Source organism: Dasypus novemcinctus, chromosome 26 (assembly GCF_030445035.2).
Source record: "Dasypus novemcinctus isolate mDasNov1 chromosome 26, mDasNov1.1.hap2, whole genome shotgun sequence".
NCBI lineage: Eukaryota > Metazoa > Chordata > Mammalia > Cingulata > Dasypodidae > Dasypus > Dasypus novemcinctus.
In genome coordinates, this window is record NC_080698.1 from 58177274 (window position 1) to 58190260 (window position 12987).

General features: G+C 41.1%; 1 protein-coding gene and 2 non-coding genes across 3 annotated transcripts in view; 2 read left to right on the forward strand and 1 right to left on the reverse strand.

The window, feature by feature from the left end:
• Positions 1–12987, forward strand: part of RAB7A (RAB7A, member RAS oncogene family) — a 95633-nt gene that overhangs the window by 5724 nt on the left and 76922 nt on the right. The gene's annotated exons all lie outside the window — the stretch shown is intronic.
• Positions 271–379, reverse strand: LOC111759838 (U6 spliceosomal RNA). Its single transcript, XR_002793704.1, has one exon. It is a non-coding gene; the product is annotated as a U6 spliceosomal RNA (small nuclear RNA).
• LOC131276218 (U6 spliceosomal RNA) lies at positions 12106–12212 on the forward strand. The gene has a single exon (XR_009183725.1). It is a non-coding gene; the product is annotated as a U6 spliceosomal RNA (small nuclear RNA).

The window sequence follows — 12987 nt, forward strand, 5'->3', positions numbered from 1 at the left end:
TGTTCAGTTGTAGCCACGTTTTTGTTGCTAAATAGTATTCCAGTATGTGATATGGCATAATTTAGTTATTAAATCATTGATGGACATTTGGGTAGCTTGTAGTTTGTGACTGTTATAAGTAATATTGCTATGAATGTTCTTGTACTTGTCTTTTTTTTTTTACATTAAAATAAGGAATTTATTAGGTTTTTTAACAATTTTATACTGTCGTGTCAGCGTTATATTATTAAAAGGTGGTCATATTAGACGCTTTTTTTTAAAGATACTTAGAAAAATATGGAACACTTCATGAATTTGTGTGTCATCCTTGCATAGGGGCCATGCTAATCTTCTCTGTATCATTTTAGTTTTTTAGTATATGTGTTGCCAAAGCTAGCACTTACACATGCCTTTTGATGAATATACACATATCCACTGGGTAAATACATAGGAGTAAACTGGCAAAATTTTAGGGAATATATCTGTTCAAATAACTTTAAAGCTACTGCCACTTTTCCAAAGTCATTATGTTTTCAGCTAAGTTGCAGGATACAAAACTGACAAGTAAAAATCACTTGTATTGCTATATACTAGCAATAAAAAATCATAAAAGGAAGTTAAGAAAACATTTCCATTTATAACAAAATCAAAAAGAATAAAATACTGAGAAATAAATTTAAAACCAAGGAAAGTGCAAGACTTGTATACTTAAAACTAAAGATCATTGCTGAAAGAAATTAAAGGAAGACCTAAATAAATGGAGACATCCTGTGTTCATAGATTGAAGACTTAATATAGTTATAATGTCAGTACTACCCAGTGATCTGCAGATTGAGTGCAAGCCTATCAAAATCCCAGTGGTGTTTTTGAAGCAATAGAAAAATCCATCCTAAAATTTTTATGGAATTTCAAGGGAACCCAAATGGCCAAAAAATTCTTGAAAATGAAGAGCAGAGTTGGAGGATATTGATTTCAGAACTTAACTACAAAGCTACAATAACCAAAACAGTGTGTTACTAGCATAAGGAAAGACATATGGACCAATAGAATAGAATTAAGAGTCCAAAAATAAACCTGATATCTATGGTGAACTGACTTTTGAGAGGATGCCAAGACCATTCGGTGGGGAAAAAGAATCTCTTCTACAAATGGTGTGGGGAAATCTGGAAATCCACATGCAAAAGAATGAAGTTAGGCCCTTACTTTATACCATATACAAAAATCAACTAAAAATGTATTAAAGACCTAAAATTAAGAGCTAAAACCATAAAACTCTTAGAAAACATAGGGGCAAATCTACATGACCTTGGATATGGCAGTGGTTTCTTAGAGCTGACACCAAAAGCACAATCAAAAAAAGAAAAATATAGGTAAATGGAACTTCATCAAAATCGAAAACTTTTGTGCAGCAAAGGACATTATCAAGAGAATGAAAAGACAAACCACAGAATGTGAGAAAGTATTTGTAAACCATATATCTGATAAGGGTTTAATATCTAGAATATATAAAGAAAGCTTACGACTCAACCACAGAAAGACAAACCAACCCAGTTAAAAAAAATGGTCAGGCAGCAGATTGGCCCAGTGGTTAGGGCATCCATCTACCACATGGGAGGTCCGCGGTTCAAACCCCGGGCCTCCTTGACCCGTGTGCAGCTGGCCCATGCGCAGTGCTGATGCACGCAAGGAGTGCCCTGCCACCCAGGGGTGTCCTTGCGTAGGGGAGCCCACGCGCAAGGAGTGCGCCCTGTAAGGAGAGCTGCCCAGCGTGAAAGAAAGTGCAGCCTGCCCAGGAATGGCACAGCCCACACGGAGAGCTGCCACAACAAGATGACGCAACAAAAAGAAACACAGATTCCCATGCTGCTGACAACAACAGAAGCAGACAAAGAAAACGCAGGAAAATAGACACAGAGAACAGACAACCGGGATGGGAGGGGAAGGGGAGAGAAATAAATAAATAAATAAATCTTTTTAAAAAAATGGTCAAAGCAAACCTATCACGTTAATGTTAATAGGACGAAACAGTCTCTTCAACAAAAGGTTCTGAGACAACTGGATATCTATAATTGAAAGAATGAAAGAGGACCCCTATCTCACTCCCTATACAAGAATTAACTCAAAATAGATCAAAGACCTAAATATAAAAGCCAGGACCTTAAAATTACTAGAAGAAAATGTAAGGAAACATCTTCAAGACCTTGTAATAGGTGGTGGTTTCTTGGACCTTATATCCAAAGCATGTACAACAAAAGAAAAAATAGATAAATGGGACTTCCTCACAGTTAAACACTTTTGTTCCTCACAGGACTTTGTCAAAAGGGTGAAAAGGCAGCCAACTCAATGGGAGAAAATATATGGAAGTCACATATCCGGTAAGGGTGTAATATTCAGGATATATGAAGGGATGTTACAACTCAACAATAAAAATACGAATGACCCAATTAAAAAATGGGCAGAAGACTTGAAAGAAGAAATACAAATGGCAAAAAAACACATGAGGAAATCCTCAACATCACTAATGATTAGGGAAATGCAAATCAAAACTACAATCAGATATCATTTCATACCTATCAGAATGACCAGTATTAAGACAGAGAACTATAAGTGTTGGAGAGGATGAGAGAGAGAGAAATACTTATTCACTGTTGGTGGGAATGCAGAATGGTACAGCCACTGGGGAGAACTCTTTGGCAGTTCCTAAATAAGTTGACTGTAGACTTGCCACATGACCCTGCAATACCACTGCTGGGTATATACCCAGAAGAACTGAGAGCAGTGACACGAGCAGACATTTGCGCACTGATGTTCATAGCAACATTATTCACCATTGCCAAAAGTTGGAAACAACCCAGGTGTCCTTCAACAGGTGAATGGATAAACAAACTGTGGTCTGTACACACAATAGAATGTTATACAGCTGTAAGTGGAAGTGAAGTGGTAAAGCATATGACAACATGGATGAACCTGGAGGACATATGTTGAGCGAAGCAAGTCAGACCCAAAAGGACAAATACTGTATGATTGCCTTACTATAAGCCAAATATATTGTGTCACATATTGTATGATTCAAAAAAAAATTATAGGTGTCCATTTAAAAAAAAACACGTTAAAAAAAGATGGTTAAAGGACTTGAATAGACATTTCTCCAGAGAAGATATGCACCCGGCCAATAAGCAGGTGAAAAGATGCTCAACTTCATTGGTCATCAGGGGAATGCTATGCAAAACCACATTCACACCCTCTGGGATGGCTATAAACAACATCAAAAATAACAAAATAACAAATGCTGTTGAGGCTGTGGAGAAATTGGAACCCTCATCCTTTGCTGGTAAGGATGTAAACTGGTGTAGCTGCTGTGAAAAATAGTTTGGCAGTTCCTAGAATTACCATATGACCTGTCAGTTCCAATTCTAGGTGTATTTATTTTGGGGTATATTTATACCCCAAAGATTTGAAAACAGGGACCCAGTTTGTACATCACTGCTCATAGCATCATTATTCACAGTAGTCCATCAACATGAATGGATAAACAATGTGTTATATACCTACCTTCATTGAAATAAACTTGACAGTAAATAGAATGGAATTCTGACCCATGGTACAGCATGGATGAGCCTTGAAAACATTGTTGCGTGAAATAAGCCAGGCACAAAAGGACAAATATTGTATGCTTCCACTTACAGGAAATGCCTAGAACAGACCAAATCAATTTTACTGTTCAGCTTTATTTAAATGCTTTTCAAGCAGGAGGATTTGACTGTTTCTTTTGCAATGTAAATTTTCAGATAGTGAGCTTTCTGGCAGGATCAAACAGAGCGGGCTTAGGTTATGCTGTAAAATAAATAATCTCAGGCCTAAGACAACATAGGTTTCCTTCTCATGCTACCTGTTCAACACGGGTTTCCAGGAGCTCTGCATCTTTCTTACTCCAACAGAGGTAGCAGCCACAATATACAGTATCGCTGGCCCTCTTGGCAAAGGGAAAAGAAACTGTCAGAGGGTCTTCCTCCTGCACAGTTAAATGTGCAAGCCCAGAAATGACACGGCACTTCTGCCCACACCTCACTGGCACTCACAAGGTGCCAAGAAGTGTGATCCTAAATGTGGACTTGGAAGGCATAGAATTGGAAATATTTGGGAAACTGCAACAGTGACTGTCACACTGACTATGCTTTAATACGTAATGGTTGTTGGGGAAAAGAACACCGTCATTTATAGATTCCAGTACCTGCCATGTTAAATGCTAGCAAGAACATAGTTTAAAATAACAAGTTGCCCATCATCTTCACTGACAGACAACCTTCCTATCCTAAGAAATATGTTTCTTTTAAATGTCATAACCTCAGTTCCCAGGTCTTGAAATATCCTTTGCATAAAGTAGGTGTGAAGTAAATGATTGACTCTGAGTCCTTACTTCCCTTCCACATTTTCATTGTTGGAATTCTGTAGACTTACTGGGTATCATTTTACCGATTCCCCCACGCTTGTCATTAGAGATCCTCCTTGTAAAGTGCTACGTTTACTCCTTAAGACCCTGTCCCTTCTCTATCCATAGAATCCTTTGTCCTTGGACCTCTGTAAACTGTCCCCAGCTTGCCTTCATGACTTTATCCTTCTTTGACATGTACTAGGTGTTGCCCTGAGTTGCTTCACTCACCCTTTCCTTACTGCACCTTGTTGCCTGTTTCTCTCATCTTGGTTCCTGCCTCTTCTCTTCATCTCTGTGATCTCTCTCCAGATACCAGCTCCAGTTTTAAAGCTTCTCCTGACCACTTCAGCCCATACTATTCTCACCTTCCCCTGAATCCCTGGAACCCTCCCCAGAATACTTTGTGCTAGGGATTTTGTACATGCCTTATCTGTCTTAGGAGAGGCCCTTCAGGGTAGTTCTAGGCTGACTTATCTGTGTGTTCCCCTCAGAGGTTAACCATTTGAATGAATGTGTGGAAAACATGTTCCCCAAGTGGCTTTTGATATATGTATACACGACATGTATTGCATTCCCTGGCTGAAAAAAAGAAGTACTTGTAAATTCCTCATGCTGTTTGAAATCACATGTGTAGAGACTTCCTTGAGTAGGGCTTCAGTATGGCTCTCAAGTGGGTTACCAGGCTTCAGTTTCCCCTTCTGAGAAATGAGAGTATGGGATTAGCTATCCTCAAGATTCCTTCTCATTTCGAAGCTCCCTGGCCCTTGGTCATACTCCAGTGACTTTTGCAGTCTCTGGCAAGATGATGGAAACTGAAGGACCTTCTCAGCCATTTCAAAAGCCATCACCCTACTAGAAGGAAAGCTGAAAAATATAACATGGGACTGTATAAGATAGTAAATCTCATGTAAAACATTAATATGGGGAATATTGTATATATAAGATTGTTTTTACAAAGTATAAATATACTAGAGAGAAGGAAAAAGAATAGCAGCTGTGTATGGCAAATGAGGCATAGAGAGATTGAGAGGTGATTAGTTTTGTTTGTTTTTTGTTTATTATTGGAATAATGAAAGTACTCTGGGAACGATGGCATGATGGATGCACAGATGTGATTGCACCGAATACCATTGATTGCTTGTACTCTTTGGATGGATTTATGCTTTATTAACATGTAACAATAAAATTAATATGTTTTTCAAAAAAAGGAAACCGGAACAATGATAGAAACAGAAATATGGAAAAATTCAAGCTTCAAAAAGAATGTTCTAATTTTAAAAGAACAAAAAATTTATTTCATATAAAATACATACCCATTATTTGCTTTTAAAAATTGAGTATGGTTGTAGTGTCAGGAAATAGGAATATGACCCTGCATTTGTGTCAGTAGATTGTTGTTCCTCGTGGTCCGCCTTATCTCGTTTAGCTGACTCTTAAGTTTCTAATGGTTGTGGCACATTTAAGAAATGGTTACAACATTTTGCAATTGTTACCATGAAGAAGTGGAATATAGCTTTCTCTTCCTCTTTCTGCCTTTGGAATCCAGCTACCTTGTGAAGAAGCATGAGATAACCTGCTAGATTCTGCAGAGGCCCCTGTTGTTCCAGCCACCTACTGGATATGTGAGTGAGATCATCTAGAGCCAAGAAGCTCTAAGCCCATCCAATAACTCATTGCAGTTGTGTGATAAATCCAGCTGAAATGGTCAAAGAACTGTGATGATGAGTTCAGTCCAACCCATCAAGTAGTATGCTTATAATAAATCACTATAGCTTTAAGCCACTAAAAAAAAAAAAAAAAAGCTATCACCTACAGGGAGCCCTGCCTGTTCACTTCCTGATGAGGGATAAGAGTAACTTCACTGTTAGGTGGGTAGAGTTTTCTTTTAAAAGTGGCCTTGTTTTTTAAGTTAATGAAACAGTATGGAAGTCTTAGAGATAGATAATTTGGTTGCTATTCTTCGAAACTTATTTTTAAAACATTTATTTATATATATGTATGTATTTTAAATCCCCACCCCCCGTCACCCCCGTTGTCTGCTCTCTGTGTCCATTTGCTGTGTGTTCTTCTGTGACCACTTCTATCCTTACCAGCGGCCCTGGGAATCTGTGTTTCTTTTTGTAGCTCATCTTGTTGTGTCAGCTCTCCGTGTGGGCGGCGCCATTCCTGGGCAGGCTGCACTTTCTTTTGAGCTGGGCGGCTCTCCTTATGGGGCGGGCTCCTTGCGCACGGGGCTCCCCTACGCGGGGACATCCCTGCGTGGTGCGGCACTCCTTGCGTGCATTAGCACTGCGTGTGGGCCAGCTCCGCATGGGTCAAGGAGGCTGGGGTTTGAACCGCAGACGTCCCATGTGGTTGCCGGACGCCCTTGCATTGGGCCAAGTCTGCTTCCCAAATTTTTAAGTGTTTAAATGGACTCATACAGCACCCACTCCTCTGCATTTTAAACTCAACTACATAGACACCTTCCATGTCAGTATATAGTTTGTTTAGCTGTGTTCTAAATGAACATTTCACTTACTTACAACTTTTCCTCTATAAGAAAATTAGTTAATATATTTAAACACTTAACCTAATTATTTCCTTGATATAGTGGTTATACATATTAAAATTTAGTATTCATTGCCAAACTGCTTCCAGCTAGGTTGCAGTTTGAGAATTCCACTTAATATATAGTTACCAGTTGCCAGTATTTTTAATGTTTGCTAGTTTAACTAATGGAAAAAATTCAAATACTGTCTCATTGTTTAAAACTTCGATTTTTTTATAAATAGATTAAACTTTTTAAAAAAATTTTCCATTTATATTTCTTTTGTGAATTGGTTATTGTTCTTTAAGGCCCAGGCGAGGTTTGTTTTCCCCTTAGTGATTTGTAAGCTTTTTATGCATAGCCAGAATATCGCCATGTTGCAAACATTGTTCCTGGCTCATTCCTCTTGGTTTGGTTGATGGCACCGATGGCTTATTTTTGTAGTACAAAAACTTTATAGTCAATTGATCAGTTTGTTTTGCTTTCTGGGTTTCAGTATTTTGCTTAGGCCTTCCCCATCTCCAAGATGATAAAAATAATGTTTTCTTCTAGTATTTAGTAGCACTTTGGAATTTTTCTGTAAGATGATGTCATCCTTTCCTCGTTGACTAGAATTTGTTACCACACACTAATTTCCCACCTGTGTGTGTCTTTTTCAAACTCTTCTTTTCTTTGTCTCTGGGACAATACCACTGACTTTTTGTTATTCTATATTGTATTTGATAAGCTGGACAACTGACTTTCCATCTTTCATGGGACTCTGCTTAAGTTGAGCTCAAATACCTGCTTGCTTCTGATTAAATGATGCTGTTTCTACCCTTGTGGTACTGATCCTTAATCAGTTTCCTGGCAGATTCATTAATAAGAAATTGAGAGGAAACCTTTCCAAGATGCCCTGGCAGAGGGAAGAAGTCCAGTTTCTTTTCCCCTCCCAGTTTGTCTGGGACAAATTGTAATTGCTTGTTCAGTCTGTAGGTTTTATTGAGCACATACTATGTCGGCCTTGTGTGAGGAGTAGCTGTACAAAAGGTGGAAAACTGGTTTCTGGCCCCCAAGTTTGATGGGAGCAGTGATACATAGCTTTAATCCTTTTGTCCCTACTGCCTTGTGTACCTGATTGAAGATTTTGGAAAGCAAGTATTAAGTTTTAAATTATGTCCTGACACTCCAAGCATTTCATGTGTTGCTTTCTTTGGTCTTTTTTTTTTTCTTATAGTTTTTTTTGTTTTTTTGAAGAGATACTTAGACTACATAAACATTACATAAAATCTTTGGCCTTTTCTTGCAGTATTTGAACATACACAGTCACTTCATTTACAGTCTAGATCAGGGGTTCTTAACAAGGGGTCTGTGAGCTTAAATTGAAATTTTAAAAAAACATTCTTGTGGGAACATGTTGGTGTGGGTGTGATGTGTTTAATAAATAATACACAGTATAGTGTGGACTTATTAAGGGGTCATGGTTTTCACCTGACTGGCAGAAGGATCTGTGGAACAAAAAAGGTTAATAGCCCCTGGTCTAGATGGAGTTTAGATTAGAAAGTTAAGTGTTCTCCTTTGATGGGTTATCTTTCCTGGCTGAGGGTTCTCCCTAGCAGCTCTCAAAGGATTGCCCCAGGAAATGGATGTGACTCTAGCAGTTGGACTCCCGTTTACCATATAGGAGATCAAGGTTGGATGCCCAGGGCCTCTTGGTGAGGGCAATCTGGCCCATGTACGGAGCTGGCCCATGCAGAGTGCCACCCCGCACAGGAGTGCCAGCTAACGCGGAGAGCTAGCACAGCAAGATGACTCAAAGAGACACAGAGGAGAAACAATAAGAAACAATAGCAGAACAGGGAGCTGAGGTGGCGTAAGAGAATGATCGCCTCTCTCCCATTCCAGAAGTTCCCAGGATCGGTTCTTGGAGCTGCCTAATGAGAATGCAAGCAGACACAGAAAGAACACAGCAAATGGACACAGAGAGCAGCAGTGGGGGGGCGGTGTGTGTGTGTGGGGGGTGGGGGTGGGAATGAATAAATCTTAAAAAATGGGGGGGGGGTTGCCCCAGGCTTCGCATACATTCACAATGGTTTTTTTCCTGCCTTTTTATCAGTTAATTTTAACATATATGGGGGGGATAATTTTCACAGATAAAGATCAGACCACTGGGCCAGTCTTTATTTTCAGTGCTTTTAAAGGAATGTTAGCAGTCTGAATCAGGAAAAACTTGCCTTTTAGACAGGTAAACAGTATCCTGGATCCTGCTTATTATCTTCTAGAGGTGTGGCTAACTGTTGCTGCACTTGTTTGATGAAGTCCATCTGCATGCAGCTGTCCCGCTGCCCCTGCCAGATGGCTGTCTTTCGTGGCTTGCGGTTTTACAAGTCCATAAAGGCGTCTGGAGTTCTGGAGCGAGCACCCATGGTCTGCTGGGAGGACTGTGTCTCTGTGAAGCGCGGCTTCTCTAAGCCCAGTGGACTGGTGAAGCAGTTTTGGAATGATTTCCCCTTGGCCCTTCGTAGGTGGAGGGAAGGCCTAGGTACTTGGTGTGTACAGTTAATGAATAACCTCACCTGTGGCTGTTGAGAGGCCAAAAGCAAGCTCTGCGTGTCAGAATCAGAAGTGAGTTGCTTCTCTGCTTCCGGCTGCAGACTGCCAAGGTGGGGAGCACACTCAGTGGAGTTGGCAGGCATACCCTCATGGGGGTGCTGGGCTGGGCGAGGGCCAGCAGCCGCAGCCGTTCCTGCCCTCGGGGGATTTACCTGCTTTGCTGCATCACTAAGGACGAGCACCTACAAAAGGGGATGGGAAATTTTATATCTGATAAATTCAGTTGAAAACAAGTCTTTGTCCCCCAAACTCTGCCTCCCTAAAGGCGATTACTAGGGTGTTTTTCTTAGTTGAACCCTATAAAATTGCTGGTTTTTGAGCTACAAAAACAAATTTCACAGGATTCAACCTCATGGACAGACACAAATGGGAGCATACCTTGTTCTATATCCTACTTTTAAAAAAATCTGAGTACACCTAAGAATGTTCCACTAATAAGGTAAAAGCCTGCCTCATCTAGAATATGTATTTTGAATTGAAGGAGGGCAGAACCTTTTTCCTCCTTGGGTTTTCTTGGCTGAGGAGGTTCATCAGGAGAGGAAAGGAGAAGAGAAGTAGCCCCATGACCTTCCAAATATGTTAGCATGGCAGGACCTGGAAGCATGCTGTCTAGATAGGCAGACAGACGTGGGCAGTGATCTGAGATTGTGGTAAGCCTTAAATGAGGGGAAAGAATTGGAACTTAAATGCAGTAAGAAAGCACGCATGGTATGCAGTATATGCTAATGATTTCAAGTGTAATTGGCTTTGCACTTTTCAGGTATGTTGCTGTTCAGGAGCTGAGTTGGGAAGCACTGTAATGTGACAAAATCCAGTTGTTTTTTGTGACAGCATACCCTCCTTTTATCATAGACCACATTTTGTCTTGATAGTCTTCCCATACTTAAATATTCAGAATAAAATGACAAGAAGGTGCTACCTGAGGGAGATGAATCTGGCAGGACAGACTTTACAATTCAGGTAGCACAGGTATGAGGTGTGCAAGCCTGATCTCAGATGGTGGCTATGGTCCCAAAACCAAGGAAGCCTATTGGACAGGCTTTGCACAGGTTGGAGTGGACATAGGCAGAGAGTCCATGAAGGAGGAAGCAGGGCTGACTCCTCCTGAAAAACAAGGTTATTAACCACGAATGCCTGGAAGGCCCCGAGGCCTGCTCAGTTTCTGGTGAAACAGTCTCAGTACAGTTCTCAGTTTCCTCTGTCCCTGCTCACCAGTCAGCACTTCGTATTCATGCCACTGACTGGTCAGTTTGTTGAGGTAATTTGGCTGTCTTTGGAGGAAGAACTTGATTGGTGGAAGTTGTCAGTTTTTTCCAAGTATTGTATTGGCAACTCCTGCTGATGCAAATTAATTACTGCAAAAAAGGCATGTTGTAGAGAGAGAAGGTCAGAGAAAGTTTCCAGAGTGAGAGCTAAGTACTTTCCTTACCTGGACCTTCATTGTATCTGTTTTTTTATTGAGACCGAAAGAGGGGAGGAATAAGGTAAGGGAAGCTAAGTATTTCAGCAAATATTAGAGTTCCTAATGTGTGGTGGGCATAGTTAGAAGCTTTACTCCGACTTGAGCTTCACAGCATTGGGCAGTTGTTTCTAGAATAAAGACTTTTAAAGTACATTATGTGTCATGTTCCATGTCAGCCACCTCTTAATGTTGCCGGAATTCCACTAGGTTCTTGGAAATATTACATGAAAGAATTTAAGAACATGCCAATTTAGTTAGGCCAGTAGTTTATTAAGGAAATGAGAGGAGAAAATAACAGACTACAAGTTCACAGGTGTACCTGCAGGCTGGTCCAGGCAGAGCTGGAGGAAAAAGGGATGATTTTTTTGCCTTTGTGCCTGCTTTTTAAATGATTAATTATTCCTCCCACTTGCTAATGTTCGGGAAAAGGGTTTCCACTTGTTTGCTGTTTTGGTTGATCACGCCATCTGTCAGTTTGGGGAGAGGGGATGATAAGGCCCCTTGAGAATATCCAGGGCTTTTCCTTGATTCTGAACAATCAAGGAAAGTTCTCGCTGGGGTTCCAGGTGGAATTCCATGGCTGTGGAAAATGTCCGTGGTTTTCAGTCAGGTCCCAGATTCGTCTTTTCCCTAAACCAGCTGCCCCATAATAATACTACATTTCATTTCTAGCGTTTTGACTTTTTTTAGTTATCAGAAACGCTATGGGAAGTGGATTTGGCTAAACTGATAGAGCGTCCGCCTGCCACACGGCAGGTCGAGGGTTCAAACCCAGGGCCTGCTGGCCCATGTGCAGTGCTGATGGTCACAAGGAGTGCCGTGCCACGCAGGGGTTTTCCCTGCATAGGAGAGTCCCACGCACAAGGAGTGCGCCCCATAAGGAGAACCGCCCCACGTGAAAAAAATGTAGCCTGCCTGGGGTGGTGCCGCATACTCGGAGAGCTGATGCAGCAATTTGACACACACACACAAGGCACAGTTTCCTTCCCAGTGCTGCTGACAAGAATGCAAGCGGACACAAAAGAACACACAGCGAATGGACACAGAGAGCAGACAACTGGAGGGGAGGGAGAAATAAATTAAAAAAATAAATCTTTAAAAAAAAAAATGGTGCTCACTTCAGCAGCACACATACTAAAATTGGAACGATACAGAGAAGATGAGCCTGGCCCCTGCGCAAGGATGACATGCAAATTCGTGAAGCGTTCCATATTAAAAAAACAAAATGCTGTGAGTTTACAAAATAATCATCTATAACATATACGATTTCCATATATTACCCCACCACCAACACCTTCTATTGTTGTGGAACATTTGCTACAAATAATGAATATTTTGACATTTTTGAACCAAAAACCACTGGGGTGATGGTTTTTTGTTGTTGTTTTTTTTCTCTCCCCTTCCCCCCGCCCCCCCCCCCTTCCCCGTTGTTTGCTCTCTATGTCTATTCGCTGTTTGTTCTTCTCTGTCCACTTGCATTCTTGTCAGCTGCACCAGGAATCTGTGTCTCTTTTTTCGTTGTGTCATCTTGCTGTGTTAGCTCTCCGTGTGTGCAGTGCCACTCCTGGGCAGGCTGTGATTTTTTTGCTCTCCTTATGGGGTGCAATCCTTGTGCGTGGCCCTCTCCCACGTAGGGGACACCCCTGCATGGCATGGCACTCCTTGCACACATCAGCACTGCACATGGGCCAGCTCTCCCACGGGTCAGGGGCCCTGGGTTTGAACCTTGGACCTCCCGTGTGGTAGGCAGATGCTCTATCAGTTGAGCCAAATCTGCTTCCCTAGGGTGATATTTTGATCCAGTGCTTTATATTAGATTATCTTTGTTCCCTTGTGCTTTGTATCAGTTCTTCCCTGTGGTAGGCTTCTTTGGTTAGGCTAACTCACATCCTTTACCACAACCGAAAAACAAATCCTATCTGTATTGTCCAGTAGAATATACAAGTATTTCTGGCATTTTTCTGCTAAGAGAATTAACAGTGATTCAAGACT